Here is a 25,706-nt window from a genome sequence, read left to right as displayed (position 1 = left end):
GAGGAGAGGTTGTATATTATCCCAGAAGGCTGGGGGCTGCTGTACTGTGAGAGCATTGTCTCAGGGGCTCTGCAGATCCAAGGCCAGTCCTTCATTCTGGGGCCCTCAAGTCACTCCTTGGCCTTGGCTGTTCTTCAGCTAAACAGAGAGAGTCCCAGATGCTACTGATTGTTCTTATCTCTTTTTTCCAAAGGGAGAATGCTAGTACCAAGGAAGAGGCTGGGCACAGAGAGGCAACCCATTATCTTGGGGGCTTAAAACTAAAGACAAAGAGCCCACCGTTTAAGGATGTTTATTTTTATCATCCATTATTTTTCTTAGGCAGGCCCCTTTGGCGCAGGAGAGCTCTTTTCTTAATCACTATACTGATTTGGAACACCAGAACAGCCATCCAGAAATGGAATTCTGAAACATTGCTTATTTCAAATTAATGTGCTTCCAGTTTGGTATAATGAGGAAACAGAGGCACAGAGAAGGCTAGGGACTTAGCCAAGACGGCACAGCTAGTTAGTTACGGAGTAAAGACACTTGATGCTCAGGCCTTCCACTCCAATACTTTCCAGTGTTTCTTTTCTCACAATCTCCAGAGAAGTATATTTTACAACTTTGGCTGTGAACAACAAAAAGACTACATCTCCTAGATTCTATTTTATTTAAAAAGTCTTTGCCAAAATACCCCTCTGAGGACGATCATATTCTTATTTTTGTGAATTTCACCTTAGTGATGTGACTTAAATTGTAACCACGTAAGCTAGACACTGAATTTTCTACATGAAATCTGCTAGGGACTGAATTGTATCCTTCCAAAATTCATATGTTGAAGCTCTAATACTCAGTGTGACTCTATTTAGAAATGGAGGTTTTAGGAAGTAATTAAGGTTAAATGAGGTCTCAAGGTAGGATCCTAATCCAATAGGATCGGTGGCCTTGAAAAAAGAGGAAGAAAGAGAGACCTTTCTCTCCCTCTGCCATGTGAGTCCACGGTCAATGTGAAGACAGCTGCATCTGCAAGCCAGGAAAGTCATCCTCACCAGAACCCATAGCGCCCTGATCTCAGGCTTCCACCCTCCAGAACTGTGAGAAAATAAATTCCTATTGTTTAAGCCACACAGTCTATGATATTTTGTTATGATAGTCCAAGCTGACTAATATAAATTTTATTGACTTATTAAATTCTGATTCCTAGACCCCGTAGACATGCAAATTACAAAACCATTGAGGATGAGCCATGTTTTAGAAAAATTGTTTTGATGGTTCCTTTGATGCTCCAGGTACCTTTTGTGCATTTGAGTTGTAAGTGCTTCAGAGCACTTGCTTTGCTTGTAAGAAATAGCTTTTTGTTGCCTGGAAATATCCTGGCTCACAAATGGGACAGGTGGATGGAAGCTGGCCTATCCTCTGCTGAACCAGGAGTAAAGGATCCATTAGCACGGTGCTGTCACGGCAGCCAGAGGTCTTTGCTAGGCTGGGAACTCACTTCTGGGCTCCTGAAATCATTTAATTAATTATATGCATTTAAAGGCAAATGCATATATTGCTGGGGCAGCATTACTGTGCTGGTTTTGTCTTCCCCGCCATGCTAAGTTATTTGCTAACATTTGTGTAAAACATCTGAATCATAGAATCCTTTTAGGGGTCATCCAGCTCATCCTTTCTCTCTGTAGACCAACTCTTTGGCAAACATCGTCTAATTCTGAGCCTCTCACCTTCCCCACTGCAGATCTGGTGTGCTCACACTGGTGGATCTAGCTGATGTCAAAACTGGAAACAAATATTTAACCGTGCATCCTTGGACAAAATATGAAATCTAAAAATGTACAACTTTATGCCTCATAAAGTTCTCGCAATAAAAGAAAGCCAGCTGCTGGTTTGCAGGTCTTAGCAGAGCAGTAATGCTGCTTTCATAATGTTAACCACCAAATGTCCTCCACCTCTGAGGACAGACAGGCTCCTTGGATCACTCAGGGCACTAGAAACCAGGAAAACAAGAAAGAGCACCCACCCACATAGCAAGCACCTCTCACATCCTCCTACAGACCCTCTTCTCCAAATGCTAGATAGCAGAATAATCAGTTAAACCTTGGTGAGTGGCAGTGACGCTTCAGATCTGTTCAAATGACTGTATTTGGTTCCTACTCAGGGTTGGCAGTTACTCTGTGAAGCAGGCATGGCACAGCCATACCCCTGTTTAACAGGTGATGATGCTGACCCACAGCAAGGCCTGAGGGCTCCACAGCAAAGGAATTGAGTAGCTCTGTGACCTTGAGCCACCCTGAAAACCAACTGTCTGGCACCCTGCTGGGCACTGGGATAAAGAGGAGAATTAGGCATGGTCCCTGCCCTTGCAGAGCGGGAAAGACCTGTAGACCATCATTACAGAGTGAAAAGTGAGAGAGGGACACAGAGGATGTGATAGGAACAGAGAGGAAGGACCTAATGCAGATTCTTAAAAACTGGCCAAATTAAGTTAAAGAGATAAGGATGATTCTAATGATCATCATAGCTTCTAACTGTGATGAAAATGAAATAAAACCACAAACTTTGGATATGTATATTAACTTTGATTTAATTTCTACATTCTTTCAAGTGTTGGCTTCTTAAAAACATCTTTCTCACTTTTTCTATAAGTAGAATGGGCTGGAGGAGTGGGCGTGTGTTTTCAGTGGATGCTTCCATGAATGGGAAGGATGAAGCCAGGTGTGGGAGAACACAGCTGCTTGCTAAGGCCACCTGCAGAAGAAGAGCCAGGTGGGGAATCCCAGTGTTCAAGGGACTCAGTTGTTTGTTTTAAGTGTCATCTAAAAACCTGGCATTTAGGGTCCCAGTGTGGAAAGCATAGCGGCAGGAGTTCTGAGGTTGGTGTTTAAGCATTAGAGAGGCAGGTGGAGTTTTGAGAAGGTATGTGCACAGGAGACAGTTGAAGATTCTGGTGCTGAGATCAGAGGAGAATGACAGAAGCCAGGCAAGGTTAGTCAGAGATCCTCTACATCAATCTCCATGAGTCTCTTTTTCCTCCTGTTTAAAATAATGATAGTTTTATCTCATTAGGGTGTTATAAGGGATAAAGGAAATTTGCATGCCTATAGACAATGGTCCTTGGGAAAAAAAATGTAGCCTTCTCTACCCTCCTTCCTTCCTATTCCCCTTCCCCTGCCTTCCTGTGCTATTCTCTTTCACTTTTCAGGAGCTAGTAATACATAGAGCTATACTAAAATGGTCTCTTCAAAAGGATTCTAAGGGAGGTGGCAATATAGTAACTTCTAAGACACTTAGCACAGTAATGCCATTTTTAAAAAATGGAAGGAACAGTCTGTATTCCAACAGGTGAATTACTGTAGCAACTAAGTCTCAAATCTCTGAGGCTTAACAAGGTTACTTCTCACTCATACCACAGTTCCACATGGGTTTGCAGTCATTAGGGACCCACCCCCTCCCGTTTAGTGGTTGCACTTTCTTTTAGAGCCTCGAAATTCTCCCTTGTACTTTCTACATCTACTGAGCAGGCAAGGAAAGAGTGAGAAGATGGAGCATCATATAGAAGTTGTTCAGGGATCAAGCTTAGAAGTGATCATTCCTACTCACATTCCAGTGGCCAGAACTCAAGTTACTCAGCCCTACTGTAGTCTAGCTGAGTGGCCCGGCAGAAAAGGAAGCAGGGTTTGGTGGACACATGACAATCCCTTGCCCCGTGGCCAGAACTGACCCAAAACCGGGCAAATTATTGGAAAAGAAGCGAATATAACCGTAGTCCAGTGACCTTTTGTTTGGGATGTCCTGTTGGAGCAGGGTGGGGGACATTCAAGCTAGAAGAATGTAGAGGACATTTCTCTCTCTGAGATTCTCTAATTCAGTAAAGCAGCACAGATTTGAAGCCAAATTAGCCGAATTTCTAGTGCCTTAAACTGAGTTGGTGGAGTAGAAATAGAACGTTGAATTTCGTTTCATAAATTGTTCTTCCAGCTTGACGTATTGGAGATTTTTAGCACGCACGCTCACACCTGGCTGTCCGCCACCTTCTGCCATTGCAGATATGCTTACAGGAAACTGTAAGTGGATCTGCTTTTGATGCTGGCAGCATCTTACTAAAATGCTTTTGCTGGCATCATGGAACAGGAGCAGAATTCAGCTGGGACCAATAATGAGGCTATTTAGAAAGTTCTTTCCTCCACCACCTGACAAGGCAGATGTGGTGGGGATTTTTCCACTCCCATTCTGTCGATGGCGGCCGAAATTAGTTCAAGGCCATCAAAAATGTTTAGACCTCGAGAATTGAAACTCCAGACCCATAAAGAGGACAAATCCTCTTTTTCCTATCTAGCAAGAGAAAAAGAAACTCACCCCAGAGACTCCCAACACAGAGGTTTGTCACCTATTTGTTCTCTTAACAGACCTAGTAAAAGCACAGCCGTGTATCATTTTGGAAGGAAAAAAGTACTGGCCTTCATTAAAAATATCTCTCGATAATATGTCTATGGCTCATAGTCATATAAAATTGAAACAACAATTTTTTTAAGCACCTTCAATTCTATCATTTCATTTGAAACTCCCAGTCATTATTGTATGAGGTAGGGATTTCATGATTTAGCCCCATTTAATAGATAAAATTACCTGAGGTCCAGAGAGATTAAGTGACTTGTTTAAGGTCTGTGAGATAGATTCAAGATTAGTACCCAAACTCTACACTTCTGAACTCTTTCACTAGACCGCACAAGGTTATATCAGCTGAGGCTCTTTGAGGGGCGGGAGTGGTACTCCAGCCCATTGTAACTGACTGACTCCATGTGTTTGTTAACCCACTCATCCATCCGTCCAGCCACAAATTCTGTACCAGGCATGATGCTTTATACAGAGATGAGTGAGGGTCTTTGCCTTCAACAAGTTCCCACCTTAATATGAGAGGTGGACAGGTAAATAAGTGATGGATACAATTATATGCGAAGACGTACATAAGGAAGGAGCAGGATTGGGCACACAGCGAAAGCATGGTCAGTTTCTTCCTGAGAGTTCAAGGATGGTGTCACATAGGGTGACATTTGAGCTGAATGTTAATGACTGTCCGACACATCAGGGGTATAGGGGCATCCCAGGTAGGGTACCAGCTTGTGCAAAAGCATAAAAGCTTGAGAGAAGGTGGCCTATGTAAGGATGTACTGGCATATCTGGGGATAGTCTTGGAGAGAGTTGAACCCAGGGGACACCTGGCAGCATTGCTAGGCTGAAAGTGAAGGATGATATTCTATAATGTGTATGTTCTCCCTTGTCTCTGGGCCTATAGTGACATTGCATTTCTTTGAACTTAGAGAATGTTTTGGGGCCTGACCCATGGAATCTAGTCCTAGATTACGTACTGTCTTGTCTTGTTTTGTTCTTATTCTCATCGGCAAACCTGGGCTCCTTCGTCTGATTGTAAACGTTAAAAGATCCGGAACCATGTCATGTTCTTGCTGCATCCCCTGTCCCAGTGCTAAAAACAGTACATAGTGGGTGCCAAGAAGCTGCTTGGTGATTTTTTAACATTCAGAAATCAAGCAGTGAACTCTAGGGAATGTTCACAGGGTGTGACATCCTGAGAGGGGAAGCGTGTGGCCGTGAGTTCAGTTAGGCCAGTCATGGGGAACATAGATGAAGGTGGGTTCTTATCCACAGAGAGAGCACAGTCTTGAGTGAAGACAGTAACTGCAGTTCCCTGAGGAGTGGAGTAGTCTTAGAACAAGTTCTGTGAGATGTCAAACAGGGAACTGTTAATTCTGTCTGGGGGAAACTGGGAAACTTTACTGTCTGCTCCCAGTCCAACGTAAACTCTCAAGGCAGAGAATCTGTGTGCCTTGTTTAGTGTGGAATCCCTAGTTTCTGGCACAGAGTAGCTGCTCAGCAAGTATACGCTGAATGAATTTTTGGGAACTAATACCAGAACTTGGTTTCGAGGGATGATTATATGTCCATCAAGCAGAGGACGTAGAGGAAATTGTGATCCAGGCAGAGAGAATAGCTTTTACAAAGACATGTACACAAACGTACATTTTTATTTACCTCAGTGTTGTTTCCTTGATTATAATTCCAGGGAGTGTTCTTGTAGCATGCGGCTATCAATGGGCTTTCTGGATAATTGCCTTTCTTTCTTTTTAGTTTTTGATGGAATGCGCCTCACATGTTGCTGTACTAAGTACCTTAGCCAGATGGACTGTTACCAGCACACATTCATCAGGGACTTTGTCAAAGTCACAGGTAGATACCTGGTTAAGCTGGTTATAGGTTATGTGGCCATGTAATCTAGTTTGCCTTGGACAGTGCTGGTTTATGCCTGTTGTCTAAATGTGGTTATCAGTGGAGCCTCCTTGCACTCTCAAGTAGCTGCGTTTGACCAAGATGAGGGGTTCTCTCTTTCAAGCATCAGCCAAGGAAAGTTGTTAATGTAGAAAGCCGCACTACCAGATTCCAGGAGCACTAATTCAACACTTATTCAGCAGATATTGATTGAATGTGATTCTCTTCTGGGTGCTCCATGGATCTCTAAGGATAAACAAGACATGGTTTCTCCTCGGCCGTTATTTTAGTAATATTTATTGAGCATTTATACATATAATAGTAGTTATTATGTGAAAGCGCTTTGCAAATGAAACAGAGCTACCTGTAGCCTTCTACGCATAAAAAAAATGAGAAAAACAGCTATTTGGAAGCTTTATTTGGGGGGAGGTTGCATTTTTTAAGTATTCAACCATTTGAATCAGATATGACCCCACCTTTAAGGAGCTCAAGCCATCTAAGAGAAAAAGACATGCAAAAGAAGACTATGAACTTTCCTAGATTTGTGTCATGAAACAATGTCCTATAAATTTGTGGAGTCTGTTAGAGGTCTGCTGGTACCCCTTCATGGGCTACCCAGGGAAAAATCTCAGGAGAAGGGAGATGGACATTGATATGCATCAAGGAAGCAATGTGGTGAGACAGAAATTTTAGAAAGGTTACTGTGGCTGGTAAATAGGATGCAGTCAATATTGAAGCGAAAAGTATGTTGATGATAATAATACAGGAAAGAGATGTAGAGACTTGAACAAAGACAGTAGCAGTGGGCATTAAGGAAAGTTAAGGAGGTAGAATCTACACAGCAAAGCAGTTGGCAGGACTCAAGAAACTTACAGATGGCTTCTCTCCCCCTTTTCAGGTTGTCTCTTTAGGGCCGCACCCACGGCATATGGAGGTTCCCAGGCTGTGGTTCAAATCGGAGCTGCTGCCACCTGCCTACATCACAGGCACAACAACATAGGATCCGAGCCCCATCTGCAACCTACACCACAGCTGGCAATACAGGATCCTTAACCCACTGATCGAGGCCAGGGATGGAACCTGCATCCTCGTGGATACTAGTCAGATTCCTTTCTGCTGAGCCATGACAGGAACTCCAGATGGCTTTCCGTGACTACAAGAGGTATATCTTGAAGGACAAGATCAAGACACCAGGTTTACTTTCCAAACCCTCTCTGGGTTCTTGTGACACCTGTATTGTTGACCTTGAGTGTCTCCATTATTAACTGTTGAACTTTGTGTTTCTGTAGGTGAAGAATGATTGGCAAGTGGATTCTAAAGTGAAGCTTTAAAGTTGGTAGAAAGTGTGAGACGAGAAAGCACTGTTAATGGTGTGGCTGGGAAACCTCAGAACCCGAGACTTTCCATTTGGAATCTTGGAGAGCATTTACCAAATGCTTTGAATTTTAGGTAACGGATGAGGAGGCTTTGGGTGTAGGGGTGGCAGCACTGGTGCCAGAACCCAGGCCTTTTAACTCTCAAGTCACCTTTTGGAGTATCATTTAGACTAGGCTAGGTTGGTTTCCTCATTCTTTGTTGAGTTCCCCAGGAAGTGTGTGGGTCAGGGGCAGATGTTTAGTGGGGCCCACTCTTACCCCCCACCGGGAGATCAGCACTATTTTATTTGCTTAAATGTTAGGGGTTTTCCTAATATTCTACTTCGAAAAAAATCACTTGCTGGGAAAAGTTTGAAAGTAAATCCTCTAGACTTACAAACTGGCTATAAATGGCCTGATACTCCTGTGGAGCAGAACTTTTTACTCTCCTTTGAAAGTAATTATATATGTGTATATACATAGTATATAATGGTTTAGTTTTGTACACACGCACACATACATATTAAATATTAGTGAATGTTGCTGTCTATATAGGTGGTAACATTAGTTAGATGATATTTAGAGCACACTATTAATTCTTTTGAGAACTTGCATTTCCTAGAGTTTTTCCAGTCATGGTTGCATGCAGTGTGGGAATGTGATGAATTCACACTCCAAGCTGCAACACTAGTAGCACCCTCCTCTTTTCCAACCGTCCACATCCAGGCCTTGTTGGAGTTCTCTGTGACTGAGGAACTCTCCGGCTACTGAGGCACAAATTCAGTGTGCAAACCCTCACATTATATTCACTAAAGCAGGTTTCAGCCAGAGCATTCCCTCCGCTAGCAATAAAACGATGTCTCTGTTGAAAATTCATGGCTTCAGCTCACGGGTTTTTTTCTGAAGAGCAACTTCCACTTTAGAATTTCTTGACCCTAGTCACTTGGACATTTCTTAGAGGGAAAAAGACCATCCTTCGGCAGAGATTTCTTGTGTCAGAAAAAATTATTCTGGAGTTTCCTGGTGGCTCAGTGGGTTAAGGATTGGGCATTGTCACTGCTATGTCTCCAGTCACTACTGTGGGGCAGGTTCAGTCCCTGACCCAGGAACTTTTATATGCACCATGGCAAAAAAGAAAAAAAAAAAATCTATAAAAGGGTTGATTCCAAAAGTTAATTTTTTAAAAAATCATCTTTGGAATTTATCTATTTATCATTTATTTTTAAGAAAGGCCATATCTTAACCTGCCATGTGAATGTATTCATTTTACTTTAACAAATATTTACTGAGCACCAACTATGAGACAGCCACTGAGCTCAGCTGGAGGGGAACAAAGACAGATAGGAACAATCCTTGCCCTGGGGTACCTGGAAAACAGCTCAGGGAGACAGACCTGTAAACAACTGTGGTAATACTCTGACATAAATTCTATGCAGGCAAGACGAACAAGCTGCTATAAAAGCTCAGATAGTGGAGCATCTAACTTTGCATAGTGAGGTTGAAGCCTTGAAGTATAAGTATGATTTTCCAGGGAAAGAAAGCATTCCAAACAGCAGGAACAAAGGCATGCACTATAGGGCCAGGTGATATAGGAGAATAGCGTGGCATGTTTAGAGCTATGTATATGGAAGGGGAAGTCAGGAAGCTTAAATGAAGGCCAGATTATAAGGAGCCTCGAATGCCGTATTGAATAATTGGACTTGATATAGCAATGAGAATCATGAAGCGTTTTTAGGTAAAAAGTAACAGAACATGCATTGAATCATATGAAATTGATAGTATTTGACTGCTTTTGACCTATAAAAACAATTTCCTGTGTTCAACCTAATATAAAAAACAGAGAACATTTTTGAGTAGTTAACAGCTTATCACATACCCTGTAATACATGCCTTACATGCATTATCTCATTTAATCTTCACAACCTTAGGCCTTATTGTTGTCCCTGTTTTAAGTATGATGACACTGATATTCAGAGAGTATCTTTAGACTTAATGAAGATTCTAGTCAAAACCCTTGGTTTTATGATTTTAGCCTACCATCTCTAGTTCTGTATCTTATTAAAATAACTTTAGTGACAAACTGGATATTGGAGGAACATGATACTAATCTGGCTCTTCATTTAAGGCAGATTTTAAAACCTCCTTCAAAAGCTTCATTTCCCTTTAACCAGCATTCTTACACTGTAATGTCAGTTGAAAATCTGGCTTAACCTTACAAAAAATTTTGTTTGCTAATTAAAAACTATTTGTATGTAGACCCGACACATTAGAGCTGGCAAAGACTTTAGAATCATCCAGTTTCATTTCTTTTTAACTTAAGAAGATTCTGGTCCAAAGAGGAGAAGTGATTTGTCCAGCATCATAGAATTATTAGTGGTCGAGATGGAACTGGCCTTGAGATCTCTTAGCTCTTCTTTGCTCCCTTGTGATTTAAAATGGATCTTACTTTCAAGAACACAATTAAGGAGTTCTCACTGTGGTGCAGTGGGTTGAGGATCTGGCGTTGCTGCAACTGTGGTGTAGGTTGCAGCTCCGACTCGGATTCAGTCCCTGGCCCAGGAACTTCTATGTGCCACAGCGGCAGCAAAAAAGAAAGAACAAACAAACAAACCAAGAACACATTAAATACCTCCTGTGTATAAGGGCCATTGTTCTAGGCACGTTCTTCGGTAATACCCTTATACCTGGAAATCTGTAAAACGTCATATTTGATGGGTGGCACGGTTGGGCTATATACTGACACCAAGTAAAAGATGGGAAAAAATGTCTTTTAGCTATCCATATCTTGTAATTGGCACACATAGACCGTGTGGTCTTACTTGATAATAAATTTTAACAGTGAAGAATTGCACTGAAATTACTATTCTAAGCCCTTGTGCATTTTATTTTCTTGTGTCCCAAGGTACCGATTTGCTGGTAGAAAATGAAGAGCAAATTTCGAGGAGGAGTTTGTATATTATCTGAATTGTGATACCTTTAAGATGACAAAAGAATTTCAAAATTCTTGAACAAGCTGGAAGTTTTACTAATATGCACATATGACACACGAGGTTTACATTCCTAGGGTTTTTGAAGGCTGGCAAAACCTTCTGCAAGTATTCTCACTTTATTGACCATGTAAAAACAATCACACGTGATGATTATTTGATTATCCCATGATACATTTTTATGGGTAATAAAATAGGCAAGGTCGATACTGAATAACAAAATCAGTTAAGTACCAGTTTGTGGCAAAAGTGGAATTCTTTTTTGTATTTTTCTTTAAACTGTCCTCAGAACCTTAGATTAAATGTAATATAGTTTGTTAAACCCTGAGGTAGGTTTTAAAACTGTGATTTTAGTTATTCACTCTTCTCAGTAAGGGAGCAAACTGAATAGTGAGGTCAATATCAATAACCCTTTTAAAAGAACTTAAGTGCAATTTCTGTAATAACCTAGGATTAATGGTGACTTGATAAAATAAAAGTTATGTATTTGTGAATAATTTCAGTGTAGAACTAGGGCTTTTCCAGGTACTGAAATTTCACAGGAGCCCAGTATCATTATGGTTATCACATAATATCATAGAGGAAGGTTAGGCTGAAATAGGTATTTGTAGCCCACAAGGCTTTGGGGGTTATAATGTTACAAGTCTGTTCAAAAATCTTACATTTAAGAAACTACTCATCTTTGTTAAAGATGTGATCCTTTTCAAGGAGGTATTTTGAACTCGAAGCTGCTGTTGCTAAGGCGTTGCTAAGGGAAATGAGCTACTCAGCACTAATGTATAACTTTACTCTTCTGCCTAAAAGTAGTTAAATCATCCCCCCAGCTTCAGAGTCAGAGAGGGAAAGAACGAAAAAGGGTCAAGTGGAGAGTTGCCTCTTTCTGACAGCTATGTGGCAAGCCTCTCTTGTTTTTCACATTTTTTTCCCACCTCTTGTAAGGAAAGAAACCATCTTCCTAGGCATAAGAGGGTTGAAAAGGTAAACCAGGCTACTGAGCAGGGCAAGGCCTGTAATGAATGTGCACTGTCCCTGGCTAAAGCAGAAGGAAGGGCCTGACCACTGAGAGAAACGGTTCTAAACTGATGACTGACCTCGGGAAAGGGTTTTTTTTTTTTTTTTTTTAAATAACCCAGCAGTAGGGGTGGCTTGAAAAAGAAAATTATGCATTAATGAATAAAGTACCAAATCATTGTGCCCTAAGCATTTGGTTCAAAAGTTCTTCTAAAATATTTGGAATCAATTATTTATGTTCTTTTATTGTGTGCCCATTGTGTTCTAGGTACTGATATTCTATGTGCTGGGGTTATAAGGCAAATAACATACAATTTCTACCCTGCAAGCTCACAGTACAGTGTTAGACTAACAAAGCGCTATATTCATTGAGTACAATCTGTAATAGAATTGTTTGAAAATTGTTTTAAGTTCAGAATTATGCTCACAGTTGAATTTTTAATAAATAAAATTTGGACACTATTTGGAAAAATTGATGTCTTGGGGCTTTGTTAGATGATTCTGTCTCTTTCTCTACTTTCAGAGATGGAGGAGAGAATAGCACACACAAAAAATAATAACAGGCAAAAACATGACCCTTGTATTTCTCATAGGACCAGGATTCTATCATCACCTGGTGTCAGAATACTGAAATTACAGGCGTAAATTAGATTTAGTGTGGGGAGAAAGGTTAATTATTTTTTTTGGTTTTAAATGTCAAGAGATGCCAGCAGCATTACTCTGAAGGTTAGTTTCTGAGTATAGACTAACAGGGAATCAGATTTCAATTTTTTAGTTCTACGCTTTTCTATATAAGGTAGAAGTTATAATGAAAAGAGTATGGACTACGGTTGGACATATATAAGTTTGAGACCTAAATTTGCCTCTTACTAGCTTTGTGATCTTGAGCAAATCACTTAAATTCTCTAATCTTTAGTTTTCTTATTGGGAATCTCAGAGTCGTGAGATTAAATTAGATTTATAAGCAAAATCTAGTGCAGTGTTTTTACACATAGTAGATGCTCAGTGAATGCTAATTCTTATTCCTTTCATAAAAGTACTTACTGAGTAAGAGGTCTTCTTTCCCGCTGTCATCATATCATAATATTCTTCTATATACAACTTTTAAAAATGGAAGAGGTTGGAATAGATTCAGATTAGACCTCGGAGGGGGACTAGCTGGACGGAGCTGGCTGCCAATATCCCCTTCCTGCCCTCCTCCCCCACTTTTGTTCCTATGTGAAATAACCCTCCATTTTCCAAAACAAATCCTATCATTCTTTAAGCCTGGCTTCAGTTCCATCTTCTCTCATGATGCTTTCCCCATCACTCCAGATGGTATCCTCACCATTGACTGCCCTTCAGTATTTCATTTTGATGCTATTCTCTGTACATTCTTCCTTACACTATTAGGCTTCATGCATAAAAATGAAGCTCCTTTCCCAGCCAGATTTTAAGCTGCTTGGTGAGTTTTATGACTTGTATTTCTTTTTATTCTTCATGCTAAGAATTTAGCACTGAACTTTGCCCAGAGGACTAACTAAATGTTTATCTGCAGCAGATATTTTTCGTTAGAACTGGAGCAGACCTTTAGCCTTTCTGTTATTGTTGTATTTTTATTCTCTAAGTGTTTTGAGAGTCTTTGTATCTTCTTCGACAAGATTGAATTATCTTATACATCGGTACTAATTCATGCAGTTTTCCCCTGTCCTCCATGTTAATAATAATAGCTACCATTTAAGGTAATGCCTCCAACAAATCTATATCTACTTAATTCTGGAAACAAATCTTAAGGGAAGTATTACTGTGCCCATTTTACAGATGAGGAAGCCTAAGGAGCCTAATGTATTGTTGCCCCCTGAGAAGGTGTGTTCCACAACCCCTAGCTGATTTGAAAGAAATAGGCCTTGGGATAGTATTTGAGGTGATGGGTCCAACTGTTGGTCGTCATTCATTCCCCAGAATTGGAGTGGTGCCTGGAGCCAGGCTCTGTACTATAAGGGGTAGAGGACAAAGACATTCATTCAGACAGTGTTGGCTGAGCAGATACTCTACGTAAGGAGTTTTGTCAGTCTGGAAAGAAAAAGTAGGGCATGGAATAGGAACTTTATCCTGCCTTCTAAGATTGTGGGCTTTCTAGCTTTAGTATCATTCCAAATTTAGGGCCTGGTCGTAATGAGAGATTCAATGAGATATATTTTGAGGACTTGCCTAGTTAGAAGCATATCACAAAGAAACCTCTTGGTCATTTTTAGTTGAGAAAAATTTGAACATGGCTTCCATCTTTCCTTTCCTTTCTCTTCTCGTCTGTGCCCATCTTCCTTACACATTCAACAGATATTTACTGAGCATATTCTTCTACGGCGTGTGAAGAGGAGATTTTACTTTGAGACAAGGAAAGTCCTCTCTAGAAGAATTCTTGAATATAGCAATTGTCACTGCTGTGATGTTGAGTGAGATGGTGCATGTCAAGTGCCTAGTACAGTGTTTGATGTACAGTAAACTCCTATTGAAAGAGCAGTTTTTATTCACACTTTTGAGTCCTACTATTACTTTCTTCTTCTGTCTTCCCTCTGCTCCCTTTACCTTTCCCTCTTCCTCCTCCTTCTCTTCCTCCTCCTCCTCTTCCTCCTTCTTCCATGAATCACCTTCCTTGCCTTTTACAGTACATCCATTTCGTTATTCGTAGTTACAGAATTATAAATGAGTGCGAAGTTTTTAAAAGACCTACATTGAATTGTTTTCAATACTATATTAATCTGAGTAAACAGTGTATCCTCTAATGGTATAAGCAGCTACTCCATACTTCATCTATGCAGTGGTCTTTGATTTGTAAAAATTTATATCCATAGTCGGGTTTTTTATTTTTTTGTTTTTTATTTTATTTTTTTATTCTTTGGTAGAGTTCATCTGAACTGAAATGAAAAGGCCTCAAATCCTTTAATGCAGAGATCTTCAGAAACCTCTGTGTGTTTGCGCATTGACCCTGCTGAGTTTTCTTAAGCTATGATGAAGTGAAAAGTCCAGATAGGGACTTTACCTAAATTACATTTCTTCGATAAATGTGTATTTACCTTTGTATAGAATTTGGTAAGTAAGGCAGTTTTCCTGTCCTTTAAAATTTCTTTCCCAGAAAGATAGCCTAGCGCTTTAAGAGTGTGGTCAAAGGCACAGTAGAGAAATCATGCATTGATTCTGCAAAGAAGCCTCTGCTTTCAGCTGCTGTTGTAGCATAGGCTTAGGTGTATGGAAGATCAAGTGTGAATCTACCCTTCAATTACTTTACCTGCCTAGGTGAACTTTTGGCAATTTCAGTGGACTAGACATCCATTTGTCACATTTCTCTACATAGTAACATTCCTCTATCCGTTTCCCACAGTCCATAGTAGACAAAACTACTTACCAAAGAGAAAGGCATCACACAGTCAGGTCATCTGTCTCTAATAGAACACCACCAGAGAATTCCTGATCCTACCAACAGACTCAGTCTGTACCTCTTTCTTTCCTCTATGGTATGTTTACATTTTCTTACAAATTTTGATGTAATGTTTCTACAGGGAAAAACAAAACAAAACAAGACAAAAAACAGGACAAAACCAACATCACATTTCATGAAAGGAAAATCAGGCTTTAAATTTTATCAAAAGCCCTAAGCATAGTATATAGCATTGTCTGGGCATACTGATTGTATTTTCCCTAAAAGAAGAAGTGTCAGCAGCTCAGGTTTATTTTTCAGGGAAAGAGAGAGAGGATAAAAAGAAATTGAACCACAGGAAAATGTCAGGTCATAGTCACTGATGACGCTATTTAAATGGTGTGCCATAATCATATTAGGGCAGAGCACGTGGAATTCCCGATTTCTGCATGACAGTGAAGAAGGGCCAGCAATTATCTGTGTGTGTGTGTGTGTGTGTGTGTGTGTGTGTGTGTGTGTGCGCGCGGATATGTGAGTGTCTGTTCTCTACCTTCCCACCCCGTTTTGCTAAATCAAGTGGGGGGCAAGCAGAGGTAATCCAGACACCCGGAACAGGCGGAAAAGGTCTGCAGCTGTGCTCGGAGGGGCTGGTGTGAAGACAGAGGCTCAGTCTGCCTTGGAGTTTTGTGCTATTGCACGTGAATGCTCTGGAACTGCTCTAATCGACTGAAAATGAGCCGGCTACGGTCATATGGAACAGGTCTGTTTAGCCACATCGCTGGGTAGCATGGCAGATGGTAGACCGTCAATGGGTGGTATTGATTGGCTGGATTTGCCTTAGGGTAACAAGACTATGGGTCCTTAAAAACCCACTTCATTTTATTTTCCTTTGTGCAGCTACGTACAGTTGTGGTTTTCTCTTCTCTCTTCCCCAGTCCCCAATATCTCCTTTTGTCCCCCTCCAAATCAAAAACCTTCCTTGGTAATCAGAGTAAAGAGGGCACCTTGAGATAAACACTCTTTAAATTATCACCAAGGCAAGAAAACTCGAGAATATTTTATTTACTAGGCTGATTACATTTTAATGTTTGAAGAAAGTGACATTTTTAAATTAGTGTTTAAGACATATGGTGAGTGTACAAATTAGCTTATTTCGTACAACCAGAATTTGATGAGAGCAACTCCTCCTTCTCACTCCCCAGTTAAAAATTGTCACTTGAAGCTTAATATATGCGAGGAGGTTAAATGGTATTAAGTGATGCAGGCTTGACTTAAAGATGAAGGAGACAGTCACTGTTGTATGTGGCTAAATGTTGCCTAGATGGGCTGGAAAAATACTAGTATCGACATCTGTGTTTGCAAGAGGATGTGGAAGTCGAGGGCTTTAATTTTGTCCAGCCAGTTTTCCCAGGTATCTGTGTATGCTGGTTTCTCTTTTAAATAGAAGGGAACATAGAAATGGTACATGCATGCTTTGTGAGTAATAAAATCCTCCTTAAAAATAGGCTATATAATAATATAAGTGAGAAGATTTATTTTTGTCCAGGTGGTTCTTTATCCTTTTAACATTACCCCTCCATCACTTGGGGCTTTCAACTTGAGACATTCTATTTATTCCTGGCAGAGAAGCAGATTAATTGGAATAGAATCGTACAAAGAAGATGCCAAGTTAACTATATAAACAAAATAGCACACGACAGAAATATTCCACTTTGAAGTAGATCTTAGGGAACAAGAACAGGACTGGGTTAGTTTGCTCTTATGATTGTTTATAGCTGTTCATATAATTGTGTTTTTAAAAGAGATGCTCGAGGCTTTTTTTTTCCCCCCAGTATCTTTACTTTTAAACTTTTGGTTATTTCCTATCATGAAAGCTCCTATCAGCTATTACTCTGGAGAAAAGTTACACCCTTAAACTCTTGCCTCCATCTTGTATGTGCTGTGCTTATGTGCATACTTTCGAATTGGGTTTTTATCACACGTGTCAATACTTCTCTCCCTTTGCTAAAAGAAAATATCCCCATAAAGTTTTTGGTTTTCCCTCTTGTTCTGTGCTGATTAGATTTTCCTCCCATCCTTTGTTGAATGAAACAAAGCTTATGCTTCATTCTTTACAGCTCTTATTAGAATTGGTGATGGTGTTTTGTTTTGTTTCCTCACTGTAAATCAGGAGAGGGAATTGTATTTATTTTGACAAGCTACAGGGAGAGATACAAGACAGATGCCTCTTAGGATGCTGGCGTTTCTCATGTCACATTCTAGACCCAAAAGCTATTCCAAGGGGGGAGGGAAAAAAAAAAAAAAAACCAGTCTTTTAAGATGGTTCATTTGAATCTGTGCACTCTACCCACCTGGTGGTTATACAGTGAACTGTTACTTTAAAGAGTAGTTTAAACACCAGCCATGTTTGGGGCAGGCTGCTCTTGCAAAGAGAGCAGTACATATAACAGGAGTCTACTGTGTGTGAGATAAGGGGAAAATTCAGCTCACTGACTAGGGTTTTAATGTGGGAACTCTAGGGAAATAATATATTGACTGTTCCGTAGCACGCAAGAAAATTGAAGAACCCTTTGCAGACGGAGTGCTTTGCAAAGGATTCTATCTGTTTCTCTTAAAACAAAATCTGTGGCAAGATGTTTGAAATCAGCAGGACGCTTAATGCTGCTTTGTTAAATAATGAGGTAATATTTTGTCACTTTTTTCTGGGCAGCATCTGTTTCCCCCCCCCTTCATTTTTTTCCCTCTGTTTATGAAAGATTCTTTTTTTCTTTCATTCTTTTTTTTTTTTTTTCCTTCTCATTGAAGTCAGGGAAATACAATTCACGCTTCCATTTCTGTTCCTTCCTTTCAGTGCTTTTGGAGAATTTGGTTGTCTTTTTTTATTTGCAGTTTCAGCCGGCTGCTGTTTCCTAGCCCATTGTGCCACGTAAGGCTTCTCCACTGCGCGGAGTAGGTAGTTATTAACGCTGAATTGGCTTCTGGTACAGTCCATCTGGACTCTGTGTGGGAAAGCTGGCTGCCGGCGACTGATGCTGAGATATCTGCAACCTTTGGGATGTGTGCATGGTGGCGAGGGGCTGACTGATATGAGATTACTTCTTTTAAGGGAAATTGTTATTAATGAGTCAAGAAACTGCTCATTTATGGTAAGAAGGATACAGCCGCGCTGGCAGATCCACAGCTCTGGGATATCATTTTTAGGTTGCCTTTGCTGCTTGAGTGAGACAAGTTTCTTTCTGTGGTGGTGGAGGATTGTGGTGGAAAAAAAAAATCATGCATGACTGGGAGACTCGCCTGCCTGATTCTTGAGATAATATATTGAGAATCTGTTGCTTTACAAATGTCACACCACCGATGTAGCGGTCAGCCCCTCACTCTGAAAGATGAAAGGTACTATTGGAAATGCAATAATAAGGTTGACTTTTCCCAACAATAGGATTCTGCCTTTGTCTTTAGAGAAAAGGCCTCTGAGGACATTTGTGCATTTGTTTGAGGATTCTGTTGAAAGACTTTAGAGTGGAGGTTTTTGGAGAAGTGATCAATATACAAAGTGCATGGATTTTTTTTAGCCTAGCAAAACCAGCTAATTATTTATACTGTAATATGCAGTTACTCTTTTGGAAAAGTGGCCAGGATATATTTTGATATAACATTAATTTATGGGTCACTAAGTGTGCTGAGATTAGTATGGATGGGGAAAAAAGGGTTTTAAGAAATTCCAACTTTTATGACCTCCAGAGAAATATAAAGTAAATACGTTGTTCCCAGAACTGTTTTTATTTGTGTGTCTGTCAGCATTGTGTTCCTGTTTACTTTTCTTCGTATTTTGATGTTAGTGAGATCGCACTTAGTTTCTGAGGTTGATTTGGGGTACCTGTACCTGCCCTGTGTAGGTATGTTGAGCTCTTTAGAACATTTAACCTGTGAATTTGTCCTTAGCACACAGCTCAACAGATACTGTAGTACTGTTGTGACTCATAGGACTGGATACATTTGTTCAAGATATTAATTTAAAAGTTTATTTAGTTCAGTATTATTCCACTGGAAGGGGGGTTATGGTTTTAACCTTTCCACTTTTCTATTTTCATGTACTTTCCATTCTAACAGCTGAATGTATCTGTATTCAAGTCTATTAGTTCATATTGTATGACCAACACCTCATTTTATGGTGTTCCTCTATTTCTAAATGTGTGTGTGTGTGTGTGTGAATGTTTGTAAGTGTGTGTTCATGAAATAGTGACTTGGAGAGAATAGCTTTAATTTCTTTAGTATCAAAGGTCCTTTTCTCTTATAATAATTTTTCACAGACCCATTTATTCTTGGACTTGGAAGCCCAGAGCGTAGCATGATTTTCGGCCTGTGTTTCTACTCAGCTCAACCCATCCCGCTGTCAACTGCAGCCGAAGATTAAAAATTATGTTCAATTATGTCTTTGGTAATATTTGTTACTTCTGCCTATTTATTGAGGAACAAATGGACTATATTAGCAATTAAATAAATAGTGATCGATTAGCCTTAGGAGTAAAAGTAAAACATAAACTCCCCAGGTAAGCCACTTAAAAACCCAAACTAGAACAAAAAATGATAGTATCGAAGGCTTGGTAATATAGAGGTTATGGAATGTATAAAATAAGCAGACAAACTGTATGTACACCACCGCACACTTGCTAAATCTCTCTTTGCAAGTCTTTTAAGAGGTCAAGGAAAAAAGACATCCTTTGAAGGAGAGAAGCAAAATCACGTGTTCAGTTAAGCAAGATGAGCACTCGGCACCGGTTATTAAATGAGGCTGTTGTCAAAGCGTGTTTTACTTTTCTCTACAGCAGTAGAGGAAGCAAGGATGGAATGTGTTTTAGTGGATTTTTAAAAATTCAGATCATGCCCCTATCCAAGCTGAGAAATAAATTCATTTAAATAAATCATTCATCATCCCCTGTTTTGAAAAGCTCAGACAGAAGGCAGAAAGGTAGAGGCTGACAGCTGCCCTCCTTCTCCCCCCAGCTTCTTTTCTTTTTTGTTTATTAGGAAATAGTTTTCGGAAGCAAACTTGTATGAACCTAGTTCACAGAGCAAGCCCAATCTCAAAGTTGCTTTCTTTTGAAACCCTGGCCATGTTAGCTTCAGAAGGAGCATTACTTACTAAAAATCAGCAATATTGGGAAATAATAAAGTTAAAATGTAGATATATTAGCACATTAAAGTGCTTTTGTTGTATCTTTAAGCCCAGAGGCAGATCATTAAATATGCATTTCGCTAGAAAGCAACTGTCGAGAAAGATAAGGTGGTTGAAAATATTCTGTGCAGGAAAAGCCTTCCATCGGAGGGGTGGGGTGGGACAGCCCTCAGGACAGGGGAAGGGAGGGCACGCCCACTGTTAAGGTTTGCCAGCCGCCAGTGACCTGCAGTTGTTACAGTACTTTTGAGCTGGGAGGAGGGAAAAGGTAAAAATACAAGTATTGCTGTTGTTGCTTCAGCCTGGCCTTAATTACCAGACACAAGAAGCAGTTCAGAAATCTGGTCTCTGTTGTTGTAGAGGTCACCAAATCATTAACATCGTCAATCTGGCAGTAGCTAATTTAAATAGCACCTGATGTTGCAACGCCTCCCTTCGTTTCCCCAGCCAATCAGATCCTGGCTTCGGCTGACAGATGGTCCCATAAATGGATGTAAAAAGGGGAAGCTTCGAGCCAATTTCAGCGAGGCTCTGTTCAGTTGTTCTTATCTACATCCTAGAATCGGGGGTTTCAGCTCACTGCTCCTTTTCTTTTTTTTTTTTTTTTTCTTCCTCTCCCCCATCCCCCCCCCAAATAATTGATTTACTCATCCACACTGTGTTTTGTGGATCTTTAAAAATATATAACCATAGTAGTCATTTAAAAAAATATATTCTGAAAGCTTTGCAAATTTTAAGAGAAGAGTCGAAGCTCTGCGAGACCCAATATTTGCCAATAAGAATGGTTATGGTAGGTATGACTAGATTTATAATCTGTTATTTGTGTTGCTGGAGGGAAGAAACGCATCTCCACCTTGACCAGTCTTATGCTTGCACAAGAGTTTAGTTCTCTGCTGCTATTTGGTTCCTACATTTACTACCTCTTTTGTGTAGAGAGTACGGGTAGGTCCTTTTATTGAAAAGCAGTGGGGAAATAGATTGTCATTTTTAACAGGTCATTGTCAGTTTTCCCTTCAACATAAAGGTGGGGGTGGGGAGGGGGAGATGGGCTGAAATAATTGCTGGTTTGTTGGAAGAGGTTCTATTACATGAGACTCTAATGGCAAAAGAAGGATTGTCTTTTTGTAAGGGAGAGGGGTTTGTCTGTGTGCCTGGGTTTTGTGGGGCTGGAGGTGGATGCAGCCGGCTTAAGAATCTCTCCATTTCCGTGCTGGAAATTTAAACCTTGAGAGGCAGCTCCTGAATTCTGAACGTGGAGATGGGCAGTTGTGTTTCGGGGGACTGCGCAGTCAAAACGGCAAAGAGAGTGATTTATTTGGGCTTCAGTAAATGCTGCATCTTGTATTTCAAAGAGTTTCCTGTCATGACCTCATAAAAAAGAGGAGGCGGCTTGTATGTGTAGCGGTGCCTGGCGTGTTGAGTTGTTGCTTCCTTCTCTGGGCAGCGGCTCTGTTAAGAAGGAATGTCAGCTTTTACATAACGTTCCTTTCCGCTTTTGACACACTGTGTGAGGGTCCATCTTCTTCTGATCACAGATGGAGTGGAATGGCTTGAAGATGGTAAGTGAAAGGAGGAAGGCAGCTTGGAGGTTCCAGCCGTGTGTGTGTGTGTGTGTGTGTGTGTGTGTGTGTGTGTGTGTGTCTGCATAAGGATGATGGACTGTGCATCATAAATCACTGTGCAGATCGCTTGTGTGTGTGTGTGTGTTTATTAGTATTTCTCTTTTCTGAAAACCAGAATCCATCTCCAAGTGTAATGGCACTGCATGCACACAAGGCATACACACTGCCTCTTGCATCGAACACACATTTTAGCCAAGCAAGGCTGGTGTCTTTTTTGACAATCACAGTGTCACCATCGCTGTTGGCTGGCGTGTCCACCGCTGCTGTGAGCTTTCAACGGAATTACATGACTGTTAAAGTTAAAGGCACATTTCTTTTTCAGTCTGCTGCTTGGGGTGATGGGGGAGGCTGGGAATGAGGGGTGGAGGAGGTGAGGTTCAGTACCAGCAGATGCAATTGTGAAACAAGACTTTTGGATGTAGAAGGGGAAGTGGAAAACCTTTCTGCCAAAGTAGTAAATCTATTTTTAGCATCATCTTTTTTGGGGAAAAAAGGAGCAAGGAAACTCCTTGAGTGCGGCTCCTGTCGCCTGATGTTGACCCTGAAGATGTGGCACAAAATGGCACGATCAGATGCCACGAGTACCCACTTTGACTTTGAATTTCACTAACAACAGCTTTCACGGGGTTTCAAAGCTGGGTATGGGGGGGGAGGCTGTAAATTCATATCCATCTCACTTATTTTTTGCTAGGAAAGCCTGGGGAGGACTTTTCACTCTGCATAGATGTTATAACAAAGCTGTGGTCTTTTTCCCATTCTTAGCGGATTGCCTTTGTCTGGCTGCTTGTTTTGATGGGTGTAAAACAAATAAGATTAGACCGAGCAGCCCAACTGAAAGCGATAGCTGGGAGGAAAACCCAATGAAAGGTTGCCGGGGAAACGAACAGAGGAAAAGCCGAGTAGGGAGCAGGTGGCTATCATGAGAACACACTGCAAACAGTGTAAAAAGGGGGGGGGGGGGGGACAGGACCTCGATTATCTTTGCTGTTCTTTGTGGCCGGCCCAACTTTAATTATTCTTTATAAATAGGTGTTAATTACATTTCTAACTCTGGTTTACAGTGATTTTTAGAAATCTATTTTTAAGCATCTGTTCTGTCTCTCCGTGGTTTTTTTTTTTTTGGTTTTTTTTTTTTTTTTTTTTTTTTGGTTTAAAAAAGAGAGAGAGAGGAGAGGGGGAAGGGAGGGTAGGGAATCTTGCTTTTTTCTCTCTCCCTCTCTCTTTCTCCCTTTTCCCTGCTGTGAAATTGTACGTGCGAAAAATCGCAAGGAATCCTGTGAGGCCGTTTGAAAAAAAAAATGTAAATTATATTGAATGAAGTTGACGGAAGCATAATAGTGAACTCCCACAGTTGATACATGCTGCAAATGATTTCTTAGAAATTTCCAGCACATATCCATAGGAGAAATATAGGTAGAATAGATTTACCCTAAGCCTTGATTTCGTATTAGGTGATATTGCTGTTTTTACTAAATCAGATGTTGATACTACAGTTCCAGGGAGTTCATTGTATCTCTCATTTTAGGTCCCAAGTAGAAATTACTTTTTAAAAGAATAAATGAAAAGCAGTGTTCCAGTCCTGTGCTTCGCCTCCCCCTCCAGCCTCCAGCCACAGGACCCATCAGGCTGCACCCTTGCAACCACTGCTTTTCATTTGCCATTTGATCCTGGTCCTGTTCTTGGCACAAATTGAGTGAAAAGCTGGGTGGTTTTTTTTCCAGCGTCTCTGAATGACTGGGACCCATGCATGCACTGGGTGACAGGATCTCTCGCTCCTTCTGTCTCTAAGTGTGCGTTACTAGTAGTCTTTCTCCACATGGTGGTGAGTACCAGGAGGACTGAGAGGTGTCGTACTTAGGTGAATGGAAGGTCGCATAAAACAACTGAAAAGATGATCCGTGACAGTTTCTTCCTGAGGGCAAATGAGGTACATGATCAGATTGCTAATTTTAAGCCCCCAAATGAGAGATTAAAAGGCACTGAATTATGTTAAAAGGTGAGAAAATAATAATCAGCTTTTCTTAATTTTTGCTCTTTCCATTGCAAGCATCTGCATCACCACCCCCATTTCTGTCTTCCTTGTAGATGCTTCTTTTTGTTTTGTCTTCCTTGTGGGGGATTTTTTAAATTTGTTTTGACTGTGGAGGTAAAAATAAACTTATATTTTTTGTCATACACTTGAACCTTGCTCATGTCCTGAGTACGTAAACATATGTTGCTATTAAAAATAGAATAGTTTTCTGATTATATTGAATTTATTTTTTTCTGAGAATTCTCCAGCTTATTTTAGTTAGGGGGAAAATAATTTCTATAAGAACTGTCACTTTGGCTTAGGTTGTAAAAAAGACACGTGGTTCTACTGCTGACCTTTCTTGCTTCTTTGTCTTAAAAATTTTAATACCTACTACCTGCATGTGGAAGTGTGTCTTTATGGAAGCACAGGGTCGAGTGTGTATTTATTAAGAAATGAAAATCTTAAATCTTAAATCTTTTCTACCAAAAAACCCACCTAATTACGTCACAGTTTTGATTATCAGAATTTTCACATATCTCCTTGTAGCATAATGGTCAAATCATCTAATATTCAAATTTTTGAATGAACGTTAAGTGGGAAAAGAGTTAAAAAATTGCTTTGAGGAGCATTGATTTATAAGACAATTTTAATATCTCATTTGAAAAAACTCAGATGCAACTTAACCGTTCATTTGTGATCTCAGTTCCATTCATTCCTAACTGCCATTCATTCACGTCATCCTCCTGGCCAGATACAGATGAGCTTGCTTCTGTTTACAGTTTTCCAAAGCCTTAAAACTTTTTTCTCTTTCTACGGCCCTTCCTTGGTCCTTTAAATATTCAAGGATTTTGTTATAAGAGGAAGGCCAGATTGTTGTGAGATAATAACAATAAAATATTTGTTTGAAGGAAGAAAAAGAAAATGAGCTACACGCTTGAGTATTAAAACTCTGTCTTGAAATAGGTCTGGGACATGTTAGACTTCAGATACGTTAAACTTAGCATTTCTATGGGGGGTAATCTGTTTGAAATTTCAGATCTGGAAATTATTGCATGAATGGTGCTTTGTGTGTGTGTTCACTATCTCTGAAGTAATTGTGGGTGAATCAAGGTATTTTGTTCAAGTAAGAGTTACCGTGAACAGTACAAAGGTTTCCTCGGGGCAAGTCCTTTTCTTTGGTGTGATTTCTTCCCTTTACCCTATTTCCTTACTGCGGGTGGATTCTTTTCCTATATGTGAACCAAAAACGATTCCTTCTATGATGAGATATATTGATATGCTGCTTCAATGAGCCCTTGGCATCCTAATGTCTTATTTTAATTAAGAAAAAAAAAAAGACGAAACAAATGATCAGTGTGTACCGCAAGCAAGGAATGGCGGTCTTAATAGAGGTCATTGTACACAGACGGAAGTACTTTGGCCTTGACAAATTTCTTCATCAGTTCCAATGATCTGTGGCCACCAGGCACCTAATTTATATGCCTGGACACTTAATATGTACATTTGTTGGTGAGCTGGCCAGCGGATGCTAGACACATGAGTAAGCGCTGGCAAATGCTGCAATGCAGTATTTTTTCCCAATGTCATTGGGAATTTGGGGGGTGCGAAGGGACATAGGCAGTCTCAAGCTTTTATCCCACTACTTTCCAGTCGATGGGCCACGTTGTACAGTATTCACCAATTCCCCTTTTGAAAATGAAGTCAACCCTCTATTGCCCACTCTTCATCCGCCCATCCACTTGATAGATATGTGGAAAGCATGTGTGTGTGATAGAGAGGGACTGTGTGTGTGTGTATCCGTGTAAGCGTATGTGTTTCTGGAATCCTGCACCTGTCTTAGGCTTTCCTTATTTGGTATCATCAAATGCGTATACCTACTTGCAAGT

The 25,706-nt window shown here is 40.4% G+C and overlaps 1 long non-coding RNA gene across 20 annotated transcripts in view; it reads left to right on the top strand.

Moving 5' to 3' along the window:
- Positions 1–25,706, top strand: part of ELAVL4 (ELAV like RNA binding protein 4) — a 144,812-nt gene that overhangs the window by 33,586 nt on the left and 85,520 nt on the right. For 5 of the 20 annotated variants that reach the window (XR_014808364.1, XR_014808362.1, XR_002345500.2 and 2 more), the window contains exon 1: positions 21,611–21,743. The exons of 6 other annotated variants lie outside the window; for them this stretch is intronic. This is a non-coding gene — a long non-coding RNA (ELAV like RNA binding protein 4). Of the gene's footprint in view, positions 1–15,512; positions 15,772–17,383; positions 17,693–17,994; positions 18,158–20,719; positions 20,975–21,610; positions 21,744–23,475; positions 23,803–25,706 lie in introns of those variants that run through there. 9 more of the 20 variants (XR_002345492.2, XR_002345491.2, XR_002345490.2 and 6 more) reach the window with 5 other exon arrangements.

This window comes from Sus scrofa, chromosome 6, assembly GCF_054392235.1.
Source record: "Sus scrofa isolate SSC_HxYL_T2T_F1_AM1 chromosome 6, Sscrofa_HxYL_maternal_Yorkshire_Landrace_v2.0, whole genome shotgun sequence".
In the NCBI taxonomy this organism is placed as follows: Eukaryota; Metazoa; Chordata; class Mammalia; order Artiodactyla; family Suidae; genus Sus; species Sus scrofa.
This window is presented reverse-complemented; position numbering and strand designations above follow the sequence as displayed.